The sequence below is a fragment of the Spermophilus citellus genome, assembly GCF_964194105.1.
Source record: "Spermophilus citellus genome assembly, chromosome: 9".
Lineage (NCBI taxonomy): Eukaryota > Metazoa > Chordata > Mammalia > Rodentia > Sciuridae > Spermophilus > Spermophilus citellus.
In genome coordinates this window covers 115,275,518-115,288,074 of record NC_138191.1, presented here as the reverse complement: position 1 = coordinate 115,288,074, position 12,557 = coordinate 115,275,518, and the positions used below count along the sequence as shown (strand labels likewise).

Genomic DNA, 12,557 nt, shown 5'->3' with positions numbered 1-12,557 from the left:
AGAATTCTATAGATACGAACGGACAATAAGACACTAGTATAAAGTAGTTTATGCCAATAAATTAAACAACTTAGGTGAAATGGATAAACTCCTGTAAAGACACAAACTATCTGAGTTCACTCAAGAAGACAGAGAAAACCTGAATACCCCTGAATCTACTAAAGAACCTTAATTCTTGGCTTAAACACCTTTCCACAAAGACAACTCATGGTCCAGAAAACCCAGATAACTTCACTGGTGAATTCCATTAAATATTCAAGAAAGGGCAGGGCATGGTGGTGCATGCCATATCCCAGTGGCTCAGGAGGCTGAGGTAAGAGGATTTCAGGTTCAAAAGCAAAATAAAAAGGGCTGGAGATGTGGCTCAGTGCTGGGTGGTTCAATTCCTGGTACCAAAAAAAAAAAAAAAAAAAAAAGGAAGATATAATGCCAACACTATATGAACTCTTCCAGAAAACAGAAAAAGAAGGAAACTCTTGCCTACTCAGAGTTACCCTGATACCCAAACTATACAAGGATATTAATAAAGGATAAAAAGATATTAATGGTAAAAGATAACGAAGGAGGAAAAACACAGCAAAAATCAGAAATACAAAGAAGAGGGAGGGGCTGGAGGAGTGAAGGGACTAGACATTGTCACATGTCTTCTGTTGACCAGTTCCCAAGTATAATGCCCTGTGTGGCACAGTGCTCAACAGCATGGACTGTGGGCGCCAGACTGCCAGGGTTCAGGTCTCAGCCCTCCTACTTGCTAGTCACATGACTTTTACCAAGTTACCAATTTCTCTGTGCTTTAAACTTCCCATCTACAAATGGAGATAATAATAGTATAGTTGTTACGAGGATAAAATGAATAAATATATTTCAATTGCTTATACCAGAACCAGGCACAAGGTAAGTACTTCATCTGTGTTTGCTGAAATTACTATCCGGGTTATATTAGTTGGTTCCTGTCTTCATAATATTTAACCTCAAAACGAACCAAGCAGCATAACTGGGAACAGTGATGCTACAAGTGATCTTCCTAAAAGGCAAATCTGATCATGCCACTCTTGAGGTGGTTTAGTAAAGCATCATCACCTGGTTTCTGTGACTACCCCGCTCATGCTGCACTGCCATCCTCAGGGTTGTTTGGAGTTCCCACATATGCTCTCACCGGCAGATGCCCCACTTAGGCACATACTGCCTCCTGTTGGCCTGGGAAGTCCCTCCCTATGGGTCAATCATCATCTCAAAAGTCACTTTTGCCAGAAAAAATTTCCTAACATTTCTCTGCAGAGCCAAGTGGTCCCTCTAGTAAGCTGTCGGACCTCTTACCCATATTCCTGTAATGACACTAACCACAGTATAGAATTAAAATTTCTGTGTCTGTCTCTAGAGACCTATGGGTAGGGTTGTGTCCATCTTAGCATCCATAAAAATGAGGTAACGAAGTTTAAAGATGTTTCTTGGATAAATAAATAGATTTAAAGGCCAAAAATAGAAATAAAGCTTATATATTCAGGTGAACAAGACAGAATGGGATACTAAAAATCTGTGAGGGATGGGTAAGTTCACCTCTATAATTAGAAGATTTTGACATGATTGGCAGCTGTTGTACTGCCATCCAATAGTTCCCTGTTATCAATAACAGGGCTGGATATACTACAACCCTGGCTCAAAATGATATTCTCTTATATTTATTCCAATCATTTCTCACATTCATTCTGCCTTTGAGAGAGAAAATTCATTTTCATGTGCTTCAGTGTCTTTTGTGAAGTTATTTCTATGTCAAAATGCTCCAAAAGCAAAGTTCTTCCCTTTTACTCTAATTCTCAATTTCTTTCTCTTTTATAAAGCAGAATAGGAAATTTCAATGCCACACTAAGTGTAAGAATAATGAGCTCAATCTTACTGAACAACTTTGGGGAAGTTATTATACATTTATACATCTCAACTTTCTCTTCCTTTAAAGGGAATCAACTCTACTATCTTGGAGGTCACAAGAAATAGTAAAAAAAAAATTACAAAGTGCTTTCTATGCACCTTACATGTATTAACCTATCTAGTTCCATAATTCTTAGAAGTAGGAGCCATGATTATCCCCAATATACAAAAGAAGAAGGAAGCACGGAGTGAGACTTGAAGAATGAAGGTCACAGTTAAAGAGTGGCAGAGGCAGGCTGGAACCCAAGCATTCTGGCTTCAGTGTCCTTGCTGCTACCCTCACCTCCTGCCTCCCTGCAGGCCAATGAAAGCTAGCAGGCACCAAACAAAACCTCAATACATTAAAGGATTAAAAGGCTTTAAAGTTATATGTTTTTTTTTCTTCAAACAAATGCAAGCCTTATTATAACTGAACACAAAATAAAAGTGAAAAGAAAAGTAAAGCAGCAGTGAATAATAGGCTTCAGATATGGGGCAAGGTTTGATATTTCAATCACATCTTGCAGACAAGATTTTAAATTCTCAATCTACCTACCAACTATAGCAAAAATAAGGAGAGTTTTGTGATTTTAGCCTTTAAGAAGATGACTTGTCTTTCATGGTTACTAAATCCACAGTAAAGGTGACACTGCCACTAGATGAACTTCTACCTTAGGGTAAAGCTTTACGAATCAGCAAGTTAGGCTGTTCTCAGGAGCAATGGCTGAAGAACACAAATACAGCACAAGATACACTTGTGTTATGTTTTTTCTACAGAAGTCAATTTTATTTTTTATAAAACATTAACTATTTAATTAATTCCATGTCATCCTCTATTCAAAGAAGTAATTTACAGCAAAATTGAAGGTGTAATCCATTACCTCCAAATAGTTATTAATCTCTTACAATTATATTTCCTTCTGGGCAATGGACCTTAGAAAATGCCAAATAAATAACTGTTGAATAAAGAAATACTATTTCAGAGATGGGTTCACAGAAATTCTGCATTTCCAGATGGTTCCTTAAAAGGAATAGGAGCCTTATGCTAGTTGTCAGGTGCCCTGAAGAACTCCACTAACTTGGAGAACTTACACCTTAGGTCTCCAAGTCTCAAGCCCCATTTATCTGCACCTATGGTTTCTTCATGTCCTTCTCCCATCAGAAAGAACAGAGGAAGATCAGGTTACATTGCTTCTTAGGGACGGTATAAATTCCTGTGAGGTCTCTCTTCTGTCAGGAAAAGTTGCCCTGGCAACCATATTTACACATCCATTCATTTCCCTCCCCTCCTTTGATTCACTGGTTGGTATAAAAATTAATTTGCATTGAGCTGCTGAAGCTTACAAGTCAATCAGTCCAATAAACTTACAAAAAAGTTTAGACCCTGGTTTATGCCCAAAACTCATTCTTTTTTTAAAATATTTTTTTAGTTGTAGATGGACACAATACCTTTATTTTTATTTATTTATTTTTATGTGGTGCTGAGGATGGAACCCAGTGCCCCATACATATGAGGCAAGCACTCTGCTGCTGAGCCACAATCCCAGCCCCCCAAACTCATTCTTAAAAAGGACACATTCACTTTAGAAATTTGAGTGCAATTTTCTTTAGTTCAATATTTTAAAACAGAATACATATGCTAGATGTTTCTGGTTAGAGGTAAAGAAAAGAATATTGTCCCAAGGGCATCTGGCCAATATTAGTTAGGAAGACCAAGAGACAACAAGGTAACTTAGTTCTAAGCAAGCTACGTTATGCATTGGAGAAAAGAATTAAGGACCAGGGCAGAAAGTCTAGGCCATATGAGAAGTCAGCACGTGGATAGCAGGAATAGGCATAAGTTTTCAAGAAAAGAGTTCCATTAATTCATTCATCAAGTATTTAAGTAGCTTCTAGTGCCAGGTATTGGGAATACAGCAACTAACACTCAGACACAGACCCTGCCTTTATAAAGTCTCAAGTTAAATATTTGAAAAGTGAACCAATGTTGACTTTGAAACTATATGATTTCATATGAGATCTGGAACTGGTTTTAGAGAAGGGATGGCACAGGGATTCACAGAGTGAGAGAAGGCTGAGTCCTCACTAGAGCCAAAGAGCTGGCATGTCAAGTAGTCCTTGACATAAACCTTTACATTTTTACCTTCAGTGACAATAGATCTATAGATGGGAAGATGAACAAAGATATATTTATCCTAGGGCACAAGGCTGGATACTTTGCAGTATACCTAAGTTTTCTAAAGAGTAGTGTAAAAGATAAGAAAGGTAGTAGTTATCCTTAAGATTGTTCAACAACCATTTATTAAGCATCTATCATGTTCAAGGAATAGTTTTAGAAATTGGAGCTATAGGTATGAAAAAGACACAGTCCCTAGAAATTATAAAATTTGGTAAATGCTATCATGAGATGTTAAAGTACAAAGGAGGACCAGAGAGGAAAGATACTAAGTCAATAAAAGCAAGATGGATGTGTTTCCGAGAAGTAATGCTTGAATAGAGCTTTAAAATAAAGAAGCTGATTGTTTTAAGCTGATAAACTTTGAGTAATTTCTTATGCAGCAATATCATAGCACAAACAAGAGAATGTGGAGAACACGTAGCCGCCTAAACTGCCTCATGAGGTATGCCATAAGTTATACTGCACCGGAAATCTTTTCATATTTTTAATCTCACATTTTCTTAGGTTTACTTGGTCCATGTTGGGAATAGGAAAGGAAGACAAACATTCCAAACAGGAAGGAGATAGGTAAGGGAAGGAGGAAACACAATCTCAGTCCTGTCTGATTTCCTCCATGAGGACATCTGGGTTGGCTGGCGTAGGACTAGGTCAAGTGGTTGGTTAGTGTCAAGACCTGGTTAGTACTTGGTTAAATTATTACTCAGGGAGATAGAGAATAGGAGGAGAGAGAAGGTGAGTAAAAATTGTTTTCAAGAGAATAATAATCACTAAAACCATAAAATTTTAATTTTTTAATTTTTCAGGTTCAAGCAAAGGCAAAAAAGAAAGAAAATGTAAAAAAAAGTTTTTCTGTTTTTCATGGTCTGTGGGAGTACATGAAATTTTAACAGAATGAGCAATAAAGGCAAGAGCAGAAAATGAGCATTCCAGACACTATGGGTAAACAGGAAAGTCTGTGCTTTGGGAGTGAAAGGTGGCAGTCTGGGTAAAAAGGCACCAGAAGAGAACAGATAAGTCACAGAAAAACTGTCCAACTCTAATTTCTGTTTAAGTAGTTTGAAAAGTGGTCTCCTTAGCTTTCCATAGACACATGGGTACATCTAACTACAAAGGAAACAGAAATGAACTCATGTTTTATTTACATTGGGAGTAAAATAGCACAGGATTATACCTTTATCAAATAATACCTTTGAAATATAATGGATGAGTTTCCAAAAGTCATTTTGAGTAAATAATTCCTTGTCTCTTCATTCTCTATTCTTTTCATACTGACTGGGAATCCACTTAAAATTCAAATTATCTCCTTTTCCCCTTCATACCACCAAACCAAAATGAGAGGAAGACAGGAAAATGTGATTGTGCATCATGACACAGCAAGGACTCTGGACCACTTGACCAAAATAAAGGCTACAGCGTGGCACACTTTCCCAGCTTTACACCTAAAGGCAGCACTGATACCCCAGCCAGAATGGTTACATGATTTGTAGGGCCCAGTGCAAAATGAAAACGCAGCGCCCCTTGTTAAAAATCACTGAAATTGCAAGCCAGCAACAATAGAGCACTAAATCAGGCACAGGGCCCCTCTAAATACAGGGTCCTGGGAGACTGCATAGGTTGCATGTCCATGAAGCTGGCCCTGCCTTCAGAGACAGCAAGGCATGGTCCTGTAGAAAAGCTGAAGAGTCAGAGTTGGATCAAAATCCTATCTCTGCCACTCATTAGCTATGTGATCGTAGGCGATGTATTTCACCTCTCCATGTTTCCAAGAGGTTGTGTGATTAGAATCCAGCTTGTGAGAATTAAATGGGATATTTAATAGAATATATAAAATGCTTAGCACAATGCCTAGCACTTAATAAATGGTAACTATACTATTACTGTTCAGTGTAATGTACAGGTAGATAGTTATTAAAGCAGTAAGTTGAAGAAATGAATTGTTGACTTGCTATTAAGGTCACAAAAGAAAAAGAACACCAGTTTAGAACAAAATAATGAGGCACAAAGGGAGGACTAAATCTTTTCTTTGATTCTGCTACTTTTTCTAACCATTTTCCTATTTTTTCTTCCTTTTATTGCCAAACATACACAGAGTAATCTACATGCTGTCTCCATTTCTTATCTGCGTCTCATGCTACAATTCCCCCCCCCACACACACCTTTTTGGCTTTTAATATCCATGCTTCTCTGCCCCCACCAAATTAAAGTTATCACTTTCAAAAAGTTACTCCGACCTCCTATCTCCTAAATATAATGGGTGTTTCCCGTGTTTTCTGCATAGTTTCTTACTATGGACCCACTCTCCCAGCTTGAAACCCTTTTTCTCGTGACTTCTGTGAGGCTGCACTCTCATGGTTAGCAGCATGGCCATGCATCCACCAGGGCACCACAAATAGTGGTGAACAGGAGGCACGCCTTAGATGAATAAATGAGTTCTTCTGCCTTTCTAATATTTCTTGTTTTCTGCCGTACTAGCTCCATTTCCCCTCCTTATCCTTAAGTGTGGCTAATCTCTGAGCCTCAATCCTTGGTTCTCTATACCTCCATTTTTATGCCATAATCACTGGTGAACCCAGCTAACCACATGACTTCAGTTACTACCTTCTCTACATATAATTCCCTATCTTCCCTCTTTTGACCATTAGCCCCCAAATTCCAAACACTTGTGGAGCATGTCCACTGAAAAGTCTAGCATTTATCTAGAAAAAGTCTAGCTAATATCTCAGGATATTAGCATCTCCTCTTCTCCCCTGGCTTTCCTTCCTCTGTCCTATTTTTGCTGATCCTTTGCCTAGGGTCAAGACTACATTTGATGCTACTTTATCTCTTGCCCTCCTTATCCAATCAATCACAAAGTCTAGTTCATTTCTCCTTTATAATACTTATTAGACACATTTTTATTGTTGTCATTGCAATACCCTTATTCAATTCCTGATCCCCTCGCACTAACATCCTTTAAATAGCCAACTAACTGGTTGTAAAATTTTCTTTCTCTCCTTACTAAAGTCTATTCTCTATATGACTGTTGAGAATCTTTTTAAAATATTATTTTCATGACCTCACATTTTCCTAACCAAAAATCTGCTTTCCGTCATCTACAGCGTTTCAGTGCTTGTGACAATATGTTTTCAACAAACTCTTCCAGTCTCACACTTTTCTACTTAAATCCTCTGATCTTGCCAGACTGGCTAACCTCATTAATTGATGCCTGAAATTTTCATCTATATCCCCACCTAATGTTTAATGAACATTATTTTTCCCATCAGGAAATCCTGTTCACTTTCCTTCCAACAGAATTCACCATAGTTCTGAAAAAGCTTTCTTTGGTAATCATAGTCCATAGCTCATGTTGATCTTTTCCTTTCCTTCCCTTCCCTTTCCTTAAAAAAAAATACATATATATGTGTGTGTGTGTGTGTGTGTGTGTGTGTGTGTGTGTGTATTTAGTTGTTTATAGACCTTTATTTTATTTATTTTTATGTGGTGCTAAGAATCGAACCCAGTGCTTCACACATGCCAGGGAAGTGTACTACCTCTGAGCCACGACCACAGCCCCTCTTCCCTTTCCTTTTAAAATTGAAGCCCTAAGATAATTCATGACTATTTCTTCTTTCCTCTTCTTCTTCTTCTTCTTCTTCTTCCTCCTCCTCCTCTTTTTCTTCTTCTTCTTTTTAACCAGAACTAGGGATTGAACCCAGAGTCTCACACATGCTAGGCAAGTGCTCTATCACTGAGTTATATTACCAGCTCTTTTTAATATTTGTGTTTTAAGACAGGATCTTGCTAAGTAGCTGAAGCTGGCCTTGAACTTGCAGTCCTCTTGCCTCCGCCTCCCAAGTAGCTGGGATTATAAGTATGCACCACTATAACCAGCATGATGATCTTTTTCCTTCTCAACTCCTAAAATAACACATGTTTAGTACCTCCAAAATGTGCTGAATTAATGCTTTATCTTTGTGATTTCATTTACTCCTCAAAATAGTATGAGGTAGGTGGCTTTCGTACAGATGAAGAAACAGAAGTCAAACAGCTTGCCCAAAGTTATGCAGCAAGTAACTGGAAGAACTGGGATCTAAATCCTAGTTAACTGAGAATAACCCCATACCACATCACCTCTCTCATTTTCCCGTCTTCTCCAAAGCACAAATACAGCACAGTATTTGCACACAAGCAGGTGTTCAGTAAATATATTGAGAAGATTGCTTAAGTACTACTCATGATTTTCTAGAACTTACACAACTGTCAATCTTAGCAAAGCACTTTAGGCACATCACCCCTGAGTTACCTTCTTTACATAGCTTAATCTGTAATGCAGTTCACAAGAGATGTGTCCAAAAAATCTCCACAGTTCACTCTAAAAACAAATTTTGGCTTACATAAAACTAAAAGTACTTTAATGATTCAAACATTAGATGAGCTCTGGGGAAAAGGTCCATCTTACAACTTTGTCACCTACCCTTGTGCTGTTTCTAAATGACCAGAAAGTAAAAATAGGCTGGCAAGTTGATGGCTTATGAGGTAAAATGGACTATTTATAGTTCTGGAGATACATACTAAGGCAGAAGAATAGGATTTTCTCTGCTCTCTTAGTTAAGACCTTAGTAAAAGAAATCCTACAAAAGTGAATCATGGGTAGAAATTGGGATTAAGAGGATAAATAGTAAAGACGAAGAGAGAACAGAAAGGAGACAGCACTGGAAATAGTTTCCCAAGGAAATAACACTGTCCTTTTCTGCACAGGTGCTTGAAGTTGTCAGATCTACAGCTGTTTTACACTACAGTGGGTTCTGACTCATCTGCGTGATTCATGGCCTGTCCCCAATGGGCTTGCCCTAACTCCCGGCACAGTCCAATCCTCTTTTGATCCAGATCCTTCTAGTTTCTGATCCTATTACTCATTTCCCTAGGTCTCACAGATTTGACATCCAGCATTGCTTCCCTGGCTATGACCTGCATTTCTCTTTTTGTATGGCTTAGATCTGTCCTCCTAGGAAGCTGCTTCTAGTGCCCAGTTTTCAGGCCCTCTACCTTGGAAGTCTTGTAAACTACCCTGTTACTACTTCCACTTGTTGGAAACTTTCTTGCCAAGATATAGATGACAAAGACCAGGAATGAGGCTCAGAAAAACTGATGAGGGTAAAATATGAGGGAGAAAAACAAATACCACTGGAAAATTGTAATAAGAAGTGAGAAATTCTAGGTAATATTGGTAAAGGCATGTTGTAGAGAAAGGGAAAATGCCACAGTTACAATATGAAGCCATTCCCCAGAGAAACTGTTCTTTAAGTGGCTGCATTCACTGGTCCTTCTGCTTTGGTTGTTCTTCAAGTCCTTTCACTCTTCCTTGCAAAGCAAACTCTTATTCATCCTTTATCACCTTGCTTAAGTGTGTTCTTCCCTGATCTTCTACACAGTTAATTGTGCCCTCTTCTATTATGCTGCTATCACTTTTACTAACAATTTTGTCTCTCCCACTACTTCTTTGAGAACAAGGAATAATTATCTTATTTATCATGGCATCCCCAAGACATAGCAGAGTGCCTGGCATACGCCAAGTGTTTATTGTGTGATAAAAGACATCAAGAGCAACACGGAAGTGCAATTTGCACTTCATTTGCAAAAATCCATTTGGTTCCTGGTACTTTACATGTGTAACCACATTTTCCCTTGATTTTGAAGAAAAGGCTTTAGACTCATAAATGAAACTCCATTGATATGACTGGTACATTAGTAGGTTTTTCATCACCATGGGAGATGAAAAAATTTTCCCTAACAGGAAAACTCCCAGGGCAAACTAAATATTAGTGGCACATCTCCCATCCTACCATTTCTATTGCAGTGAAAGCTAAATTACACTGTGAGCCTAAAGCTGCCGCCAGTCTTAGTGAATTGGGGGAGGGGGAATAATTAAAAGACGTCACTTCTGTAGCAGTCCTAGGAGGGGGGGGGGAGAAAGATGAATTTAAATCTTTCCTCATAAGAAATTTGTTAGAAACTCACGTAAAACAGCTGCTTCCTCTGTACATGACAGACCCGATCCAGGTGTCCCGCAGTGACCTTTTTCCATGGGTGTCAGGTCATCACCCAGCACAGAAAACAAGGGGCCAGTGCCTTTCTTGGGTAAATTTCCTTTTCATACTATGGGGCCTGTGTTTCCTTAAGGGGACTGTCCTCTCCTCCCAGGACCAACAACGGGGTTCCCTTGGCTGGTGACCCCACGCACCAATCTCGCCTTCTTCCCGCAGGATTCCCCCCTCCCCGTGCCCGACCCCAGGCTTGACTCTGGGTCAAAAGTGCCGGCGGCTGGACTGTCAGGCCGCGGCTGAGGAGGGGGCGCCGTGGTCAGGCCCGACCCCCGGTTTTCCCCGCACTCTGCGGGACAGTGGCGGAGACGCAGGCCGCGAAGGCCACTGGCTGCTGAGGCGGGCCTCTGCGCCGGACCGGATCCCCGCTCCCTAAAGCGCGCGAGTGCCAGGACTTCAGCCGGTTCCCCGCAGCTTCCCGCAAACCCGGACCGCAGAGTTCGCCGCAGCCCTCTTCTCGGCTGGGTCCCGGGCCCCGGCGTGCCGCGGTCAGCAGGTCGCCCGCCCCGGCTGCTCAGTCCCCGCGCGGGCCCCGCGCTGCAGATCCCGGGTCAGGCCGTCCGCCGCCTGCCGCCGCTGCCCACGGCAATGCCCCGCCTCGCGCGGCCGGGCCCTGCCGCCGCGCCCCGCTGCTCCGTGACAGCTGGGTGCCCAAAGGGTTAAGCCGGCAGCGCGGCGCCGGGAGTCCCCCGCAAGCTGCCGGTCCGCCGCGAGCCGACCCCAGCGCGCACGCGCCCGCCCGTTACCTGCGGTCTCCTTCGCGCTCCTCCTCCACCTGGCCGCTCTCTCCCGGGGGCCGCCCCTCAGCCCGCCCCCTCGGCTCGGCGCCGCGCACCCTGCTGGCTACTCGGACGCGGCCCGGGGAGGAGGGGCGTGGGGGCTATTACCATATATTAGCATACCAGCGCCGTCACGTGGCTGCTCTAGCCAATAGTCACTCTGGAAAGGCGGGGATTGGGCTAAACACGCCTCCCTGCTGCTCCGACCTGAACCGGTGGCCATGGCAACGACTGGGCGGGGGAGTGGAGAGTGCGCTGGTCCCCGGGAGCATCTCCTCTACCTGAGCTCCGCTTGGCAGTACCGCGTAGTACTTTTCCCATCCCACGTAGGGAGAGGGGCTGAGTTTGGATCAGCCAACGAGATTCAGATTCAGCAAATACTTACGGAGTACTTAATCACGTGCTTAATACTTTTCTGCCGAATATGATTCTCTGGGTAACCCTGAGAAGTTTGTACTATTAACCTCACTTGATATTAGGAAAAACGGAGTCCCAGAGAAATTAGGTCACTCATCCAAAGTCACTCAACCACACCAAACAGCAAAGGTGTAGATTGACTTCAGGCCCAGGACTCTCCTGAGTTTTTTCTCCAGTAGGGGTCTCCCAACACCTCTTCACAATTCCAGGTATCCCAAGCAGTTGAGAAAATCCTCATATATGAGCTGCCCAGTTCCTTACTGTTTTCTTGCAATGACTTTTGAGGTTAGCAGGCAGAATAGATATAGCCACATTACTGATGAGGGAAAATGAGGCCTAGAGAGGGGATGTGACCTCACTTAGGTCAGATAGCTATTGAGAGCTAAGGTTTAATTATTATTATTATTTTGGGGGGGGGTACAAGAGATTGAACCCAGGAGCACTTGACTACTGAGCCACATCCCCAGCCCTATTTTCTATTTTATTTTAGAGACAGAGTCTCACTGAGTTGCTTAGTGCTCCTCTTTTGCTGAGGTTGACTTTGAACCCGCCATCCTCCTGCCTCAGCCTCTTAAGCGGCTGGGATTACAGGCTTGTGCCTCCTCACCCAGCTTAATTATTATTATTCGTATATTCTCAAACTGATTTTTTTAGAAACTTTTAAATTCGGCCTTCTCAATGCAGTATTATAGGTGTAACCATTTTACAGATTAAGAAACTTTTGCAAATTAAACAAATTGCCCAAGGTCACACAGCTAGCAAATAGCAGATTTAGGGTTCAAATCCAGGTTTGTCTGGCTCCAAAGATAACCTTGTGGAGTTTCATTATACCAGGGTCATTTAATTTAGGATTGGGCATTAGAACTCCTTTCTCTAATAGAACTTTCAAGATGTAAACTTATCTCTTAATCCTATAGCAAGTATATCTTGTGACAAGTGACATGTGCTAAGGTTACAGAGGCTAAATATGAAAAGAGAAGTCACTGGGTCGGTAGATGCACTCTAGAATTCTCTCTCTTTATTTTCACCCCTGTGGATTCCATAGCTCACCTAGAGGCAGGGTAGCTTAAAAGCACAAACATCTGCATATAGACATTTTTAGCTCAGTATTTCTCTTAAGTTTAAAGTACTATATATGAATGACTGGATGGGACCTGAAGTCTTAAATGAAATAAGCCAAACTGTATAGGCATTGTA

At 41.4% G+C, this 12,557-nt stretch overlaps 1 protein-coding gene across 7 annotated transcripts in view; it reads right to left on the bottom strand.

Annotated features, from left to right (window-relative positions):
* PHC2 (polyhomeotic homolog 2) overlaps positions 1-11,042 on the bottom strand; it is a 105,113-nt gene extending 94,071 nt beyond the window's left edge. For 3 of the 7 annotated variants that reach the window (XM_081305089.1, XM_081305087.1, XM_081305093.1), the window contains exon 1: positions 10,911-11,042. The gene's annotated coding sequence lies outside the window, so the exon portion shown is untranslated. Of the gene's footprint in view, positions 1-10,081; positions 10,889-10,910 lie in introns of those variants that run through there. The other 4 variants (XM_081305090.1, XM_081305088.1, XM_081305092.1 and 1 more) reach the window with 2 other exon arrangements.
* Between the last annotated feature and the right edge of the window lie 1,515 nt (positions 11,043-12,557).